Genomic DNA, 16,374 nt, shown 5'->3' on the forward strand with positions numbered 1-16,374 from the left:
TCCAGCAGCCTCCCAGAGCGGCTCAAGTGTAAAATCAAACAGTGCTTTTTGCGTTTATGAGGTGGTCAGACCCGTGTCTAATCGTTATGCGCTGAGTGTTTTTAGGTCAAGGGACTTAATAGCAAATTGCGCAAAGCGAAAAATAATTAACATATGGACACAACCACAATGCTAAAATATTCAGGAACGCCGTATGCCATATGTGTGTGCGTTCAACACGGGCCGATATGCCTTTCATTATACGATTGTGCGCAGAGCGAGGGCAATTTATGTATTACCCCATTGTAAAACGGATCTTCAAAATGGCACCCCATGTGTCTATCTGGTATATTGAGGCTCTTCATTTGGGCCTTGATTATAACCACATGAACCCTAGTAGATGCTTCCCTATTCTTGAGGCGAACATTCACAGAAAATAGCACATTTACAAGCTCACAACGCATGTATATTGTCACTACAGTACTTCTCTTATTACAGTATACTGTATGTTTTAAGTAAAAAACAAGTTTCCACAGTGAATATATTTACATCATATTGACACCTAAAATGGCACACACACACACGCACGCGCACACACACACACACACACACACACACACACACACACACACACTGTGTGTGAGTGTGTGTATATATATAATTGAGGGGCGCTACCCCCTACAATCTCTGGCTTTCGGAATTATGGCAATTATTTAGACAATTATTAATTACAAGCTACACAACAATCATCGTTATTTGTATGTTGGCTGTATAGTAGGTGTGGAAACAGCAGGGGCTCGGGCTGCTATATCAAGTGCTGCTGTGACTGCAGCTGACCCGGGATCAGATCAGATCAGATCACTGCAGCGCAAATTATGGGGGAACAAAGTTATTCCCCATCAGTTAGCGTGAAAGCTGAGAGAGCACGCACGTACAAAACGCATCAAACCTCCATGGACTCGGTCATGGATTACTTTATTCATCGATGTGAAAACATACAATTTAATGTCATTCCAGTGTGCGGGTGCCTCTTTCTTTTTTATTTAAAATATATATATTTCTTTTATGTCAGCTACACTCAGATCTCAGAACCAATTTCAGGGGTCCATTAAGGTTTGGGTCCATCATTTTGAACCTGTGAAGAGCTCTATGCATGCGTATACTATAATTTATTATCTATAATATGTTACAATATGTGACTTCCTTATTACTAAAGTGATGTTTATGCAATCCAATGTTTCATGTAGGTTAGTTCTTCTAACTTTCACGAGTAGGCCTATGAGCGTGAATGTCCCTTATTAAATAGACAGTCCGGAAATTACTTTAATATTTACAATCTAGTCTTTAAACAGCTAGTCCTTATGTAAGGGATAATGTATGGCTGAGTGGTCATTGTTGATAGATAAATCACTGACATGGTGATTAACCACTGACGCAAAGTGGAGGTGGTTCATATCATATCATATGATTTGATATATGATTTATATGATCACCTAGCCATGCATTATCCCGCTTATTACACGGCTACTTAATACATAAATTGAGCCACAACAAAACAAGGTATTTCCTTGCTTACAAAATTAATGAAAGTATTAAATACGATTCTTTGTTTCTGCAGCAGCAGTTGGAAAACAAGGAAGTGAGTTGATCCAATATAATCCACTTTAGAATCTATTTGTTGCTCAAAGTTTTTCAAAAACATTTTTGAGAGCAATGTTTAGCTGTAAATGACATTGTGTGCGTATTCAGCAGTAAATCAAGCCGGGCGCAGCAGGTGCTCTGAGGCTTTGATTAAAGACAGCGGTCTGTTATAGAGCGGAGCGGTCATTATCCAGAAATAAAACACAGCTGAATTCAACGATTGACCAATCAGAATCAAGTTTTCAACCAAGCTGTGTAATAAAGTTAGTTGATAATTAAAGTTAGTTAATTAAATTCCGAAGACTGTAGGGCTCATCCATTGGTTACAGTCTTCGTAGCTACACGAAAACAAACAGCGAACGACCCCCCCTGGTCGGATCTGTGGCTCTGGACAACCAGATCCATATATGCCGATATGAGCATATCGGGTTTGTTCATGGTTCATGTGACAGCCTGAGTAATAGTGTCATTCCTATACTGTATATGGGCGTATTGGGTTTGTGTAGTGCAGAGTATAGACAATAGAGTATATGTCACATATCCATCACTCTATTACAATGGCCAATGTAAATGTGTCAGTGATGTCTATAGTATAAGGTAGGTTTCAGCCATTGAGCACAAGTAACATTTAATTACTGTTTATAAAGTAAATGTGGAGCATTGACATTGTCAGTTGGATATAGATTGATTGATTGATAATGTTTTTAGACAATAAGTTGCTAACAGTGCAGGGTACATTAAAGCACATTTGGTCCAAAAGGACAGCACCGAAGAAAGACCTTGCGGTCTTGATTCCATTCGAGTCCCATGCATTCATTCACAATAACAATAATAACAATTTAAATATCTCAAAAAACATTAAATCTATGCACAGATTGGAATAGAAATTAATTGGAGGGGGGAGAGTTGTGGGGCAATTAGCCTGGGGTCCACCTATGCTTTCTATGGCATAGGCAGCTCCCGCAATTAGAGTGACATAGAGAGAGAGGAGTGTGTGTGTGTGTGTACGGGTGTGCGTGTGTGCGTCAATTTAACAAAGGTGCAGACGATCAGAAATCAGCAGAGTGATCGACGTTTGCGCTACTCTATGCCGGATTGAAGTGGACTCGGACCCAGACTTTTTTTCTTCTCCCTGGAAATAAAAACTTCTGGGTTTCCGAGGCTATGGGGCAATCATCTTCTCTTCTATTGACCGGATGATAGTGACGAATTCTCAGTCCTTTCTTAAAGGAAACCAGTGATTTGCTAGTTTTGAGGGAAGGGGGCAAGGAATTCCAAACCTGAGTGGCAGTGTTGTGGAAGGTGAATTTACCCAATACCCATATTTGTTCTAAAAGTGGGTGGCACCAGCCGCACCAGATCATTATTCACGCTCCCTCTAGTGTTGTGGCTGTGGGAGTTCTCACCTTTTTTTTAGGTAATCAGTTAAGTAAATGGCATGGAGGGCAGATCTGCCTTTACAATTGGAATTGCTGGAATTGCTTTGGGTTCTCCGTTGGTTAAACCACCCTCGATATGTGAATGCATTTTGGGGTGGATTGGACATTCCGCTGGTGATTTGTGTCATTTGTTGTAAAACAGGCCCCTCCCACTAACTTTGGACGCCGATTACAGTCGAATGATACGGACTATGAAAATTCTGCCTGTGGTGTTTTAATCGGATAGGGCCAGAGAATTTGTGGAGCATTGACATTGTCAGATGGATACCTTAATAAGTGATAAATAAGTGGTGGCATATCTTATTTACATTAATGCCCTATTAGAGAATATTGATTTAATGAAGAGCACTATTGTAATGTTTATTATGCTGATTCTGTCCTAAATGCAAAGCAGTCACATTCATGCAGCTTTCTTTCTTTGCTTCTGAGAATGTCCAGACAAGCCTCATCTCCTCTACTGGCTTTGCAGATCCCTGACCTATTTTACCACTTTCAACCCGGCGTCCCTATTTTACACATCTACAAGCTCACAATGTGCCTGATCACGATGCATTGTGAGCTCGTAGACGGACTATTTTCGGATTATTTGTCATACAATGTAACGTAGGGCTTATGGGGTTAACGTACCGAATCCGAGAGCTGCCGTGTTTAGGTTGGCTGTAATGTAACTGCTGAGATGATTTTAAATTGATTGGGTTGGGTGGGATGGAAGAATATTGTGTTGTGTTTTTATGATGCTGCATGTGATCAGCATAGGGCAGGTGAGACGGCCCTCACCTACTATGAGAATTAGCTTAGCCAGACATTTTATGGGGTTGCAGTAGTTCAGGCAAGGCTCATTCTGTGTCCTTGAGTAAGACACTGTACACCCGCGTAACTGAGAATGTATACGTGTGTGACCTCACTGACCTGTGACCTGAGGAGCAGTCAATTTGCAGATATCCGTGTAGAACGTGCATTGATTTACAATGAGAAACACTCATTTAGGACCAAACATAGTAACTGTGCTTTCCTGCCAAGATCGTTTTACACCATCTGCCCATCATTGCATCCTTTGGTCATGATGAATCCATCTGTAAATAATACATGCACTGATAATATGTTCCGCGTATCTATCAACACATCTCGTCCCGTTTGACGTGGGTACCTCACCATTCTCTAGATTGGAATATAACCAAACAGCTGTTGCCTGTGCTTCAAATTAATCATTTCTCTCACTTTGTCTGACATTCAGCAGTCTCTTTTAATTGCACAATATAATGTATTGATTCTCTCTCTCTCTCTCTCTCTCTCTCTCTCTCTCTCTCTCTCTCCTTTATGGCCTTTTTCCTCCCCCCATTCCTTGTTGGAACGTAACTCTCTCGCCATTTGGTGCTGTGTTTTGTGTTTGTCTTTAGTTCAATGTTTGTTTTGTAAAATTTCATAATGTGTCATTTACGTCATATTGTCTCTTTATTGTTAATGGCGTTTAATGTTTGTGTTTGCACGCTTTGTTTGACATCACCATTACATCACCTAATCAACATGAGTTAGACTTCAATATATTAGTGCCCCTCACTCATTCTTTTGTCCATTCAAATGCTAGACACCTTCTACAATTTCACTCTCCTCCAGTTTGTGTGTGCATGTGCATGTGCGTGTGCATGTGTGTGTGTGTGTGTGTGTGTGTGTGTGTGTGTGTGCGTGTGCGCTGAAGAAAAAGGCTGCACACTCATAGCCACGATGCTGGAAGTTTATTAACAGAAACCAACGTTTTGACCTGTAAGGTCTTCTTCAGGCACCCTTATTGTGGGCCAGAGCCATAGAGTAAGACACAGTTACGACATTTCCGTTCACTTCATTGGGCCAGTCCAATAGTGGCTCTTTTACATAGACTTATTGGCGAAGAGCATTGCGAAGAGTGAATGTCCTGGACTTGAATGATCTTAAATCTCTTTTTTTTAGATTGTTTTTTAGTAATAGTACAACAGGAATATTACAGAGACTTTAGTTGTCACTGTACAATACTTAACAGCTTGTCACTCTCCAGGCTGCATGAACAGCGCTCGAGCGCTCAGTTTTCTGCCCCCTGAATGTTGTAACTCTGTCTTACTCTATGGCTCTGGGGATGGCTAAGGCGATCACACTAATGTTATCTTCAAGCCCGTTTTAGTCCTTCATACTTTATTACTTTTAGCTAGAAGAAACCCACTAACAAACAGCACTACAACGTCCGGCCTACTTAGGACATATCGGCAAAATGATTTTTATTATTTTATTTTTTAGTGGTGCAACCACTGCTACAACCAGCAATGTCCAACAAACATCTATAGTGCAAGAAAGGACAAAAAACAGGAAAAGAAAAGTGCAAGTGAAGTGAAGTGCAATACAGTTCAAGGTCAGCTGTTCAGCAGCCTGACTGCCTGGGGGTAAAAACTGTTACTGAGACGGGTGGTACGAGATTTGATGCTCTGGTAGTGTTTTTTGGAAGGGAGTAGTTTGAACAGGGTATTTGCGGGGTGGCTGGTGTCTTCCATGATGTTATGGGCTTTTTTCTTACAGCGAGTGGTGTAGATGTTATGGAGACTGGGTAATTCTGTAGTGCAGATGATTTTAGCTGCTGTTTTAATGGTCCTCTGCAACCTATTGCAATCCTGAGCGGTCGTGTTACCCTACCACACTGTGATACAGCCAGTTAAGACACTTTCAATTCATACAAGTTCACTAGTCCTTTTGTACTTAAGCCAAAATTTTAAGGCGCCTCGAAGCGGGCAAAAAAGTTATTCAGCTCGTCCGGTAAAGACGCGGAGGTGTCAGTGATATTTCCTGACTTGGGTTTATAGCCCGTAACCGCCTGCAGTTCGCTCCACATTCGCCGCGAGTCACAGCCGCTGTAGTTGAGTTCTAATTGTCTCCACCAGGCCGAAGGCATGTGGGGAGAGTATGTTTTGCACTCCGTCCGTCCGTTTGTGTGTCCGTCCGTCCGTCCGTCCGTGAACAGCTAATCTCGGCCACCGTTAACCCGGTCGATGCCAAATTTTTCACACACACTCCCTGGATGCCAACCATGAACCTCTGCCCCAAACTTTCCAGAACGGCCTGTTATAGCGCCACCAGGAGGCCGCTTTGTGCAAAACAACCCGGTCGATGCCAAATTTTGCACACACACTTCCTGGATGCCAACGATGAACCTCTGCCCCTAACTTTCCAGAACGGCCTGTTATAGCGCCACCAGGAGGCCGCTTTGTGCAAAACAAGTTTTTGCACAGTACACCTACAGATTTTGTCCAAACATCACGCAAATTGGTACACAGTCTCTCTAGAGCCATTCAACGAAACCGGTCTTTCAGATTTCTCACACTCCATCCTGATTGGTTAAGATTGGCTTCCAAAGTTCACAGGAGTGCTGTACAAATCGCCACAACTCCTCAACGCAGCGTCCGATTGCAATGAAACTGTGCACGCATATTCCCACTAGGCTGAGGAAGAAATCCTGGTGGAGACCTGTGCCCAGAAGGGCACTTTTTCTAGTTTACTTTGTACTCTCCTTAGAGGGGGAAAAAAAGTCTCTGCGTGGGAGCTTGGTTGGAGGACATTTTTGCAGCCACTGGTTATTGTCTCCACCAGGCCGAAGGCATGTGGGGAGAGTATGTTTTGCACTCCGTCCGTCCGTGTGTCCGTCCGTCCGTCCGTCCGTGTGTCCGTGAACAGCTAATCTCGGCCACCGTTAACCCGGTCGATGCCATATTTTGCGCACACACTCCCTGGATGCCAACGATGAACCTCTGCCCCAAACTTTCCAGAACGGCCTGTTATAGCGCCACCAGGAGGCCGCTTTGTGCAAAACAAGTTTTTGCACAGTACACCTACAGATGTTGTCCAAACATCACGCAAATTGGTACACAGTCTCTCTAGAGCCATTCAACGAAACGGGTCTTTCAGATTTATCAGACTCCATCCTGATTGGTTAAGATTGGCTTCCAAAGTTCACAGGAGTGCTCAGTTTCAAACAAAATGCTGCAAATCATGAACACATCGCGTGATTTCCGTGAAATTGTGCACCCACATTCCCACTAGGCCGAGGACGAAATGCCACATGAACAATTTCAACTCAGCCTCAAGGTGGCGCTATAACTGGCCGAAAAGTGTTTTTACCTCTAACTGCACGGATCTGTGGATAACCTGGTGGAGACCTGTGCCCGGAAGGGCACTTTTTCTAGTTTGACTCTGTACTGTCTCTTTGCGGCTTTGATAGCCCTTCTCAGTTCATACCTGGATCGCTTGTAGAGTTCGACATCCCCGGATTTGAAAGCGATGGTGCGCTCCCTCAGTTTGATGCGTATGTCATTGTAAATCCATGGCTTCTGGTTGGGATAGGAGCGAACGGAACGTACTGGAATGCAGATATCCACACAGAACTTGACGTAGTCGGCGACAGAATCCGCATATTCATCCAGACTCGTGGCAGAGTCCTTGAAAATGGTCTAATCTGTCGCATCAAGACAGCCCTGGAGTTTGGTAACGTGATCTGTGGACCAGCACTGTACCGATCTCACTGTGGGCTGCTCACACTTCACCTTCTGCTTAAAGGGAGGGAGTAGAAGCACGGCCAGGTGGTCGGATTTCCCAAAGTGAGGGCGCGGTAGCGCTCTATAAGCAGCCTTGATGGTGGAGTAACAGTGATCGAGAGTTTTATTCCCTCTGGTTGGGCATTTGACATGTTGGTAGTACTTTGGTAACACAGTTTTCATGTTACAGTGGTTAAAGTCCCCCGCCACAATTGATACGGCCTCCGGGTGTATAGTCTCCTGTTTGCTAATGACGCCATACAGCTCATCCAACGCCTCGGCTGCCTTGACTTCTGGCGGAATGTAAACAGCCGTTAGCAATACACAGGGGAACTCCCTGGGGAGATAGAATGGTCTGCACCTTACTGTGAGATGTTCTGGTACTGGCGAGCAGTACTGTGAGGCAATAACCACGTCGGTGCACCAAGTGTCATTGATGAGGAAACAAACACCACCTCCCTTTGACTTGCCCGTGACCGTCCTAGAACGGTCAGTGCGGAACACAGAGCGTCCAGGATTACTTTAGATAATTGACACTGTATACATGCTTTAACCTCTTTAAAACCTTTAACACTACTAATACTTTTACATACAAACTATCAATACTATCATACTATCAACGTTCTTAGCGATCCAACACTGTTTCTTCAGGAACAGTACTTTCTATGGTTCTTATTTAAATCTGTGAGCTAAAGAGTGAGTTTTGAATGCATGACTTTGCACTACGTAGGCTCTTTGTGTTTGCATTCGGGTGCTGTGTGAGATTGCACATCTCCATTAGTCACTATCACGTCTGAGGTCTGTATAGCCAGGGAAGGGTTGGTGGGTGTACAAGCATGGCACTATCTCTCTGCGTGGAATACAGTAGTACCATCTGGGGCATGCTGGGATCGGCTCCACATGGGAGCCTGATCCAGACACATCACACTAGCCATCAGCCACCTAAAGACCCTGGCTGCTTGTCAAACAGCACCCTCCACCGTCTCTCTAGCCCATCACACACCGTCTGCGACCGCCGCGCGTCAAAACATCCGCCTCCATTATTTTCAATGAACCTATCGCACACCGGCGGCGTCCGACACGCGCTGACGCCTTGCCTGACGCGCCGATAGAACCAGTTCGGAGCCGGTGTGTGTTGGGCTTCAGTCTCCCTCCAGCTAGCATGAGAATGCAAACCGTCCTCTCTTTCCATAGACCAATTATTTGTTTACAAACATTGAGACTGGTCGCACGACTGTTTCATGTAATAAATTCCCAACAGATCTCCAAACCTATTGTTTTGGGGAGCGCTGGTTTCAGTTCATTCAACCTCCTCTTGTGTGTTGCCTAGTGAGGTGCACCCTAGGAGAAATGTATACTTCATTGCGCAACAGTATTGCACGCAGAGAACACCTGATATACAAGCTCACATCGCAATGCAGATGCGACTGTTGTGAGCATAGAGGTCTGCGTGCGCGACACCATCGTGGGGCAAAGCATAAATTATACTTGATGGGACGCAGGCCGCAGGCGTGCATGCAGCCGTGCACAAAAAGGCTCTGCTGCCGACCGCACGATCGGGCCTAGCCGAACCGGACTCCCAAAACGTATATTCCAAAGTGTGTACACATTGTTTAAGTCAAAGATGCGCAGCATCATGGCTTTCATATGGTAATATGAAAGCAATCCACCACTACCATCACTTCTAATCAATGTTTACAGTCCCTCCCTCCCGGCAATATTATGATCTGGAAAAACAACTGTCTGTCATGGAAGTAGGCAGGAACAGACTTCCTCTTCAAAATAAGAGCTATACTTGTAATGATTAGTCAACCTAGTTTTATTTCTTAAGTGAACTTGCAGGATGTGTAGATATATTTGTAGCGCCCTGAGAGATAACGCTTTGAATGGGTATCTGTCATGAGTGACTGTGTAACGCTGTGTGGTCGTCGATCAATTATCTGACAGCCTCGGGCCCCCTGGAGTCACGGGCTGGGGGGGAAACTACACCCCCTTCCCCCCCGGTACTTCCGGGCCTGACTGGACCATTTATGGATTACCTACTATCCTGATTCATCCACTATCCACAGCTGATCTGTAACCAGTGAATATACAGTCAATAGGCTGTATATCAGTCAATACAGAGCCGAAGAGTTTTCATAATCCTCATGGGGGCCCTCTGAATGCATTTCATGTTAAATGTAAAATATTATAAGATGTTTGTACTCCACAGTCTGACTAGCTCTCTGCTGTGACGTCAATATCAGCGGAGGAGCTAAACCACATATGTTCTGTGTCTTGAACCACTCATTTGCAGAGCTACCAGTAAAGAGAACCACAACATCCAACCCTGTGTGTGTGTGTGTGTTACATGACGGGACGGGTACACAACCGTTACATATAGGCCAATGTCCAAGGTTATTATTATAATTATTATTGAGAGAGAGAGAGAGAGAGAGAGAGAGAGATATAGATACGGAGGGAGGGGGAGAGAGAGAGAGGGAAAGTGAGAGGGGTTGTTTAATATGGGATCGGTGCGGAGTGATTGATTGATTGATTGCGCGGTGGCGGCAGCCGGTCACTCAGGGGAGAGAGAGACGCTGAATCACTTTTTTGTGCACGCAAATCTGCGAGAAATGCCACGATTGCACTGTAGTGTAGTTGGAAACAATTGCTCTCAAAGAAGGGGCATTTTCATCCTGGTGCTCCTTGAACCAGGCGAGTCTCTTTGGTGAATTCTTGATCAGTGTTATTATGTCACGACTCAAGAACAACTACCATGAAATTCTGACACGCTTTGATGTTGTGGACATCTGGCTAGGTGAAAACAAAAGAAACCCGATTAGCATTTGAGTACTTGGGTGGCCGCACCCAACACTTTGGCCCCGTGGCCCCCACAGACTCTACGTGGTTGAGTCAATAGGTTGTTCTTCAGGTTATAAAATAACAAGTGTATATAGTATATTATAGATCAGTCGGTAGAGCTCTCGTCTTTGGACCACAAGTTCATGGGTTCGATCCCGGGCAACACCAACTCAGCATATGAGTAGCACGGTTTGGGTACGGCAAGTTGTGTGGGAAGTACTGGGAGCTGATGGTAAGTCTGGCGCTCCACCTCAGCAATCCATCTCCCAGGGGTCTAGCGCATTGTAATGGGGACAGACTAAATCGTGTTACTGGCTGACACTGACAATAAGCTGCTCCCGACTTACTTGTACTAGTGTTGGTTTTCTATTCTACCACAAAGTTAATTGTTATCCAATTTAGATAGGATGCCTAATAAATAATTCATTCGCTAGTAGGTCCACCAAGTACCACGGGTCCTGGACCTCGAGGACCACCTACTGCATTAGCCCCTGGCTGGTCTCCAACAATCTCAACCTCATCCAAATTCCGGTCCCCATAGAGAATATTCAGTTTTCTGTCCAACCACTAGCTTACATAACATTAGATATACTTTCACACATGATAATATATCTAGCCTGCAGCTAAGCGATTACAGCTGAACTAGCACATTGTAGATTTGGTTAACAGATGCATCCTTGCCTCCGTATACTGGGCAAGTCATACTATAGGCGAATATTCTGCGAAAATAGAACATCTATAAGCTCAGCGCGTGATTTTCAGGGAAGAGATTTGGTGTAGGGGTGAAGAGAGGGTGAACTCCTTGGGGACCCTTGAATGAATGACCCTGAATGTTTGACATAATGTGCATAAAGACAGTAATTTAATGGTCTGTGATGAGTGTCAGGCTCATATACTGCAATTCAATTTACATTTGTTTCTTTATATGAAGTAGTGCAACCACTTGCCTGGCTGGCTGGGTGCCTGGGTATGAGCACGAAAATGGCATTTGGTTGGTTTTAAATTAAGATTCTCAGATAAATAAATAAAAATTCTACTAACCGGTTAATCAACCGTTAAGGTTATCAAAATGTGTAAATTTTTTAAAGATTTGTTTTTAGCTTTTGTGCCTTTTTTGATAGTTACAGACTTGCAGTGAAGACGGACAGGAAAGAGGGAGAACGGGACGGGACTCGAACACTCAACACGCAGTCAGGCCAGAGCCTGTATGTGGCATGAGCCTGGACCGTTAGGCCAGCGGGCGCCCCATCAATTAATAATTAATGACTTAATCGACAATTCCCATCCCTAGTTGGTGGGTGGGGGCATACATTCCCTCCATTTAACTGGATGTGGTACTATGGCATTGAAAACCCCCAACTCCTCCCAGCAGCTTGATTCCTTGATTCTCATGCAGCCCCCTGGCTCTCGAAACACTGTCACATCCGTGTGAATATTTAATGTCATCTCCTCCGATGCTCGTTAACAGCACAAATGTCTCATTGGCGTGGGGCATCTGCTCGACGATGGCACTCCTTCAACGCGCATTTCTGCCTTGTTCTTGCTGAAGCCGCGGGAGAAGTCATGTAAATTTGATGGCGTTCTCTTCAGCACACGGCTGCTGCTGGTGCCCGGGGAGTATGAAAAGTGAAAAATAGGTCCCAACCCATCTGTTTTCTCTGTAATGCTTGAAATATGAATGTGGGCCCTCATTTGGATTTTCACAGGCCGCTTGATGTTAACATACAAATGACTCGCAACAAAAGTGGGTAAATAGTCAGAGTGAATAGGGAATGAAGATAAAGTAAGTGACGTAACCTGACGTTTAATGGAGACTCAGAATAGCACTTCACTGACTTCATACATTCTCTGTGATATGTTAAAGTGCGACTAAACCACTTTTTATATAATTGGTCCTCACTATAATGTTCGTGATAAAATAGCACAATTCATATGAGGGCTGTTTTTTTTTTTACTGCGATACTGATACTGGCTTCCTTATCACATTTCACATCAGGAATAGAAAGCCTGCATTTTCTATTAGCTTGGATTCCCCATCAATGATGTCACTGGTGGCTTATGAACTGCCCATGGCCCTCCTATGAGACACAGACCGAGTAGAAATTAGTCAATATAGGCCGTGTTGGGACCCATGAAAAAGTGCTTAGAAAATGAGTTTCGTTCCCATGTCAAGCGAACTACGCATTCAATGCATTTTTTCATAGATAATACCCTTCTAGACTTTGGGTTAAAAGTTCTACTCATAAAAACCTGCTGTTTTTTTGTATGTATAAATAAGTATGTATATATAAATGTATAAACAGTGTATAACCAAAAAACGAAAATCGTGTGCTGCTGTTTTTGCTTGTAAAATGTGTTTTTGGCAACACAATTTTTTTCTCAAATGTCAAATGCATATACATAACATCTGACATAAGTATTGGTGCCTTTAGTTTACTCATATGTGAATTTATATCATGAAATGTAGCATATTTGTTAAAGAATATGCTTCAACTTAAGTGTTTGCCACACAGTACAATGAAACCTACACAGTAAATTGTGCCAAGAGCTTATGTTTCATACATAGAAAATGTCTCAACCTAATGTGTAATGAAAGGTAGAAAAGAAAATCAGGGCACCTTGGACCAACATGGCAGAAAATCTATCAAAATGTTACCACGCCCCCTAAATTGGAATAATGCAAAGAAATGGACAAGACTAAAAATTAAAGTACTAGAGGTCACAGCATCTGTCATTTGTACATCCAACCCCCCCCCCCCAAGGAAATATATGAAAATACAAAATAGCATACAAATGCATCACAATAAAAACCTTCTGTTGGCTGTGTAAGTAGTCTGTGCTGTTTGCATTTATGCATTGCATTTAAATGGATGTAGGCAGTGTGGCAATTCTTTAACACCTTAATAATTCTTGAACAAAACAAGTAGTAGGCCTACATGGTAACATGTTGGGTTACTCATCCCTATCACTTTCATCAGTCATCATCCCATGTACCTCTTTCTTCTGTTTCCTTTGACACATTTTCACAGTCCTGGCAGTGACATAAATCAGTGCAAGACAGTTTTGCAGACATACATGAACATCTTTCAGTCTCACATTTGCTTTTTTACAATTACAGTGGACTACCTGCAACACACTATCAGGGGCAGGATTTCTAGTCAGCCATGTTACTTTTAACTCCCCATCCTCCATGCCCCATCCACTGCCAATGGGTGAAGGAGCACACATCCTACTAGTCAGAGAACGTCTCATCACTGCTGCTTGGTAGTTTGCCCTTTTGCAATGTTGGTGGAGAGCATCACTTGTTGGGGGAATGGACAGTTCTGGCAAAGCTGATGATGCCGTACAGAATGATTTGTACCTTGCATCCTGAAACAAGTTCTGTGGCCCTTGTCTTTTAGACTGTGGATTGTGTTGAAGGTAGGAGGTGCTTTCAATGTGTAAACTGACTTCGGCAGTGGCTGTCTGTCTGGTCTAGACATTGTTTCAACAACAGAACTTTGTAGCATAATGCCATTTGTATGGTGAGTAGTTCCACAACCTGACAGTGTCTCCTCCCCAAAATCAATGTTATCCCACACCAGTATGGTAGGTGCCTTCTTTGAGAACCCCTTAGGAATTTTGTCTCTGCCCTCTAGAAGTTGTAGTTGAGCTAGGCTAGTGTCTAGACTGACAACTGTGTTCCATGAAGCACAGTGTCCTAATCTATTCAGTAGTGACAGAACATTGGATGAACCTGTTAAATGGCGAACAGTTAGACCAAGACACAGTGACTTAGGCGTCTGCTTCCGACCTTTAGATGCACAATGTATTGACAAACAGATAAAACGTTTAGGTTCACATCTTCAGGAATATCAACATAACAGTCTAGTGTTGGTTCCTCTGTTGCACCTATAATCCAGGAAATTACATTGAATAGTTCAACTGGCACAACAGATTTTGCTTCAGAAACATTCAAATCCTCTGCTGTGGGAGGCCAAGGGCATTTCATACCGGGAGTTTCATTTACAAGTTCAATATCAGTCCTGCACTATACAGTGTCCTTGTGTGCTCTGTAGTTTGTCCAGATGTGTGTTCATTGTCACTTTCAGCTTGGCTTACCTCGGTTGACTCAGTTGTGGTCGTGTCTGATGGATAGCCTGTCTAACAGTGTATCTACTGATAATGTTTCAACAAAAACTAGTTCAGAGATGTTGCGTGTTGCAGCTGGGGGAAATCACGGGCCAACCGCCTTTTCAGTTTATCCTGCCTGCAAAATGAAAATATAGAAAAAGACGGGCACAAATGTATAAATAAAGGGATTTTTTCACAATGAGAAACAAATTAATTTAAACATAGTGTCATAGCCTTTCTTGTGAGCGAATAAATCAATAAAATTGAAACTTTTCAGTATGAAAGAGGTTCTTTTTTGTTACTGAACTGTCAAGGACACAGTTACCAGTAGTCTGAAGCATCAATATCCTCATTCTTCTTAACAATGTCTATGAACTTCTTCCTTAGTTGGTTCATTTTCAGGATGACTCGTTCGCAGAATATGTTGTAGCTGGCAGCAAAGGGTTGTTAATTTCTGAAAACACACACACACACACACACACACACACACACACACACACACACACACACACACACACAGACAAAAAAATACTTAACATGTGCAAAGGTGTCTGCTGTCAACATTGTATCTAAAGACAGCCAAAATACAGAGTATATATATAGTATCACACATTTACAATTCAAAATGTAGGTGAAATTTGTTTTTGTATCTTCTATCCATTATATGGTTATTACAAGAAAGAAATAGGTGAAGGGGGGGGGGGGGGGCAAGGAGATCAAGGCAATAAAAGAAAATGCTCCCTCTCTCTCTGTACGTGTGTGTGTGTGTGTGTGTGTGTGTGTGTGTGTGTGTGTGTTGGGTGGGGGGCTGTAAATAACAGTGACCTGCCCCCTTGACCTCCATGCATTCCTAATAATGTAGTAATTCAATCAGCAGTGTTTCAGTCTCTGTTCTGTAGATAAACACTTTTATCAATGATAAGTATAATATAATATAATAATATATAAATGCACTACATCACAAGACCACCGCCTTTCTATCTGCAAACTTCCTTACCCAAAAAGACATGATATTCAACATATTCAACAGAGTGATCCCACAAAGCCTTGGCCTCAAACACAGCACATCAAAGACCTCTGATCTAATGGGAAAATGATAGGTCTGTATGTAAATACCGGTAGCACAGTTATCGTCATAATCAATATTTCACAGTCCAAAACTGGCATGCATTTTCCAGTCCAATGTTAACGTGTGTGTGTGTGTGTGTGTGTGTGTGTGTGTGTGTGTGTGTGTGTGTGTGTGTGTGTGTGTGTGTGTGTGAGAGAGAGAGAGAGAGAGAGGGAGGGTGGTCGCTTACCTGACAGACACTGTTTCTGCTTGTGAAAGCTTCTTCCGTTTTCCACCAACAGTAATATATTTGTCCACAAATGATGCAGATGGCTGGAAGGACATGGCCAGCAGAAGGGACGTGACTGTCCGAGGCAGCGTTCTCCTTCTTTCCCCTGCACCGTCTGTGTGCAGCGTTTCTCGGCCAAACACAATCGTCTTTTACAAATAAAGCGACAGTAACACGTGGCGTGAAACACAGCGTCCTCGTTAGAGTCCTTTGATTCCCTTTTACGCACTTTTCCCCGCTGTTTTGGTTTATTTTCCCCATCTTGGCTGGTTGAACTGGTGGCCGCCATTGCTCTAATATTATTATGGGAAGGGAATAAAGCTGCTACGCGATTGGTCCACGTGACCAAAACAACACCACTCCCCTTGCACATATTATTACGCCTTGTAAGAAATAGTCCCGTTTTAATTCGCGGATTATAAAATAACTGCAGGGCGGGACGAGTAGAACTTTTTTATTAGTACTTTCTACCTA

At 43.3% G+C, this 16,374-nt stretch overlaps 1 protein-coding gene across 1 annotated transcript in view; it reads left to right on the forward strand.

Moving 5' to 3' along the window:
- Positions 1–16,374, forward strand: part of LOC310857041 (copine-8-like) — a gene marked incomplete at both ends in the record, with an annotated part of 115,656 nt that overhangs the window by 10,163 nt on the left and 89,119 nt on the right. The window lies entirely within an intron of this gene.

Source organism: Protomyctophum parallelum, assembly GCF_964188405.1.
Source record: "Protomyctophum parallelum genome assembly, chromosome: 4".
Classification (NCBI taxonomy): Eukaryota; Metazoa; Chordata; class Actinopteri; order Myctophiformes; family Myctophidae; genus Protomyctophum; species Protomyctophum parallelum.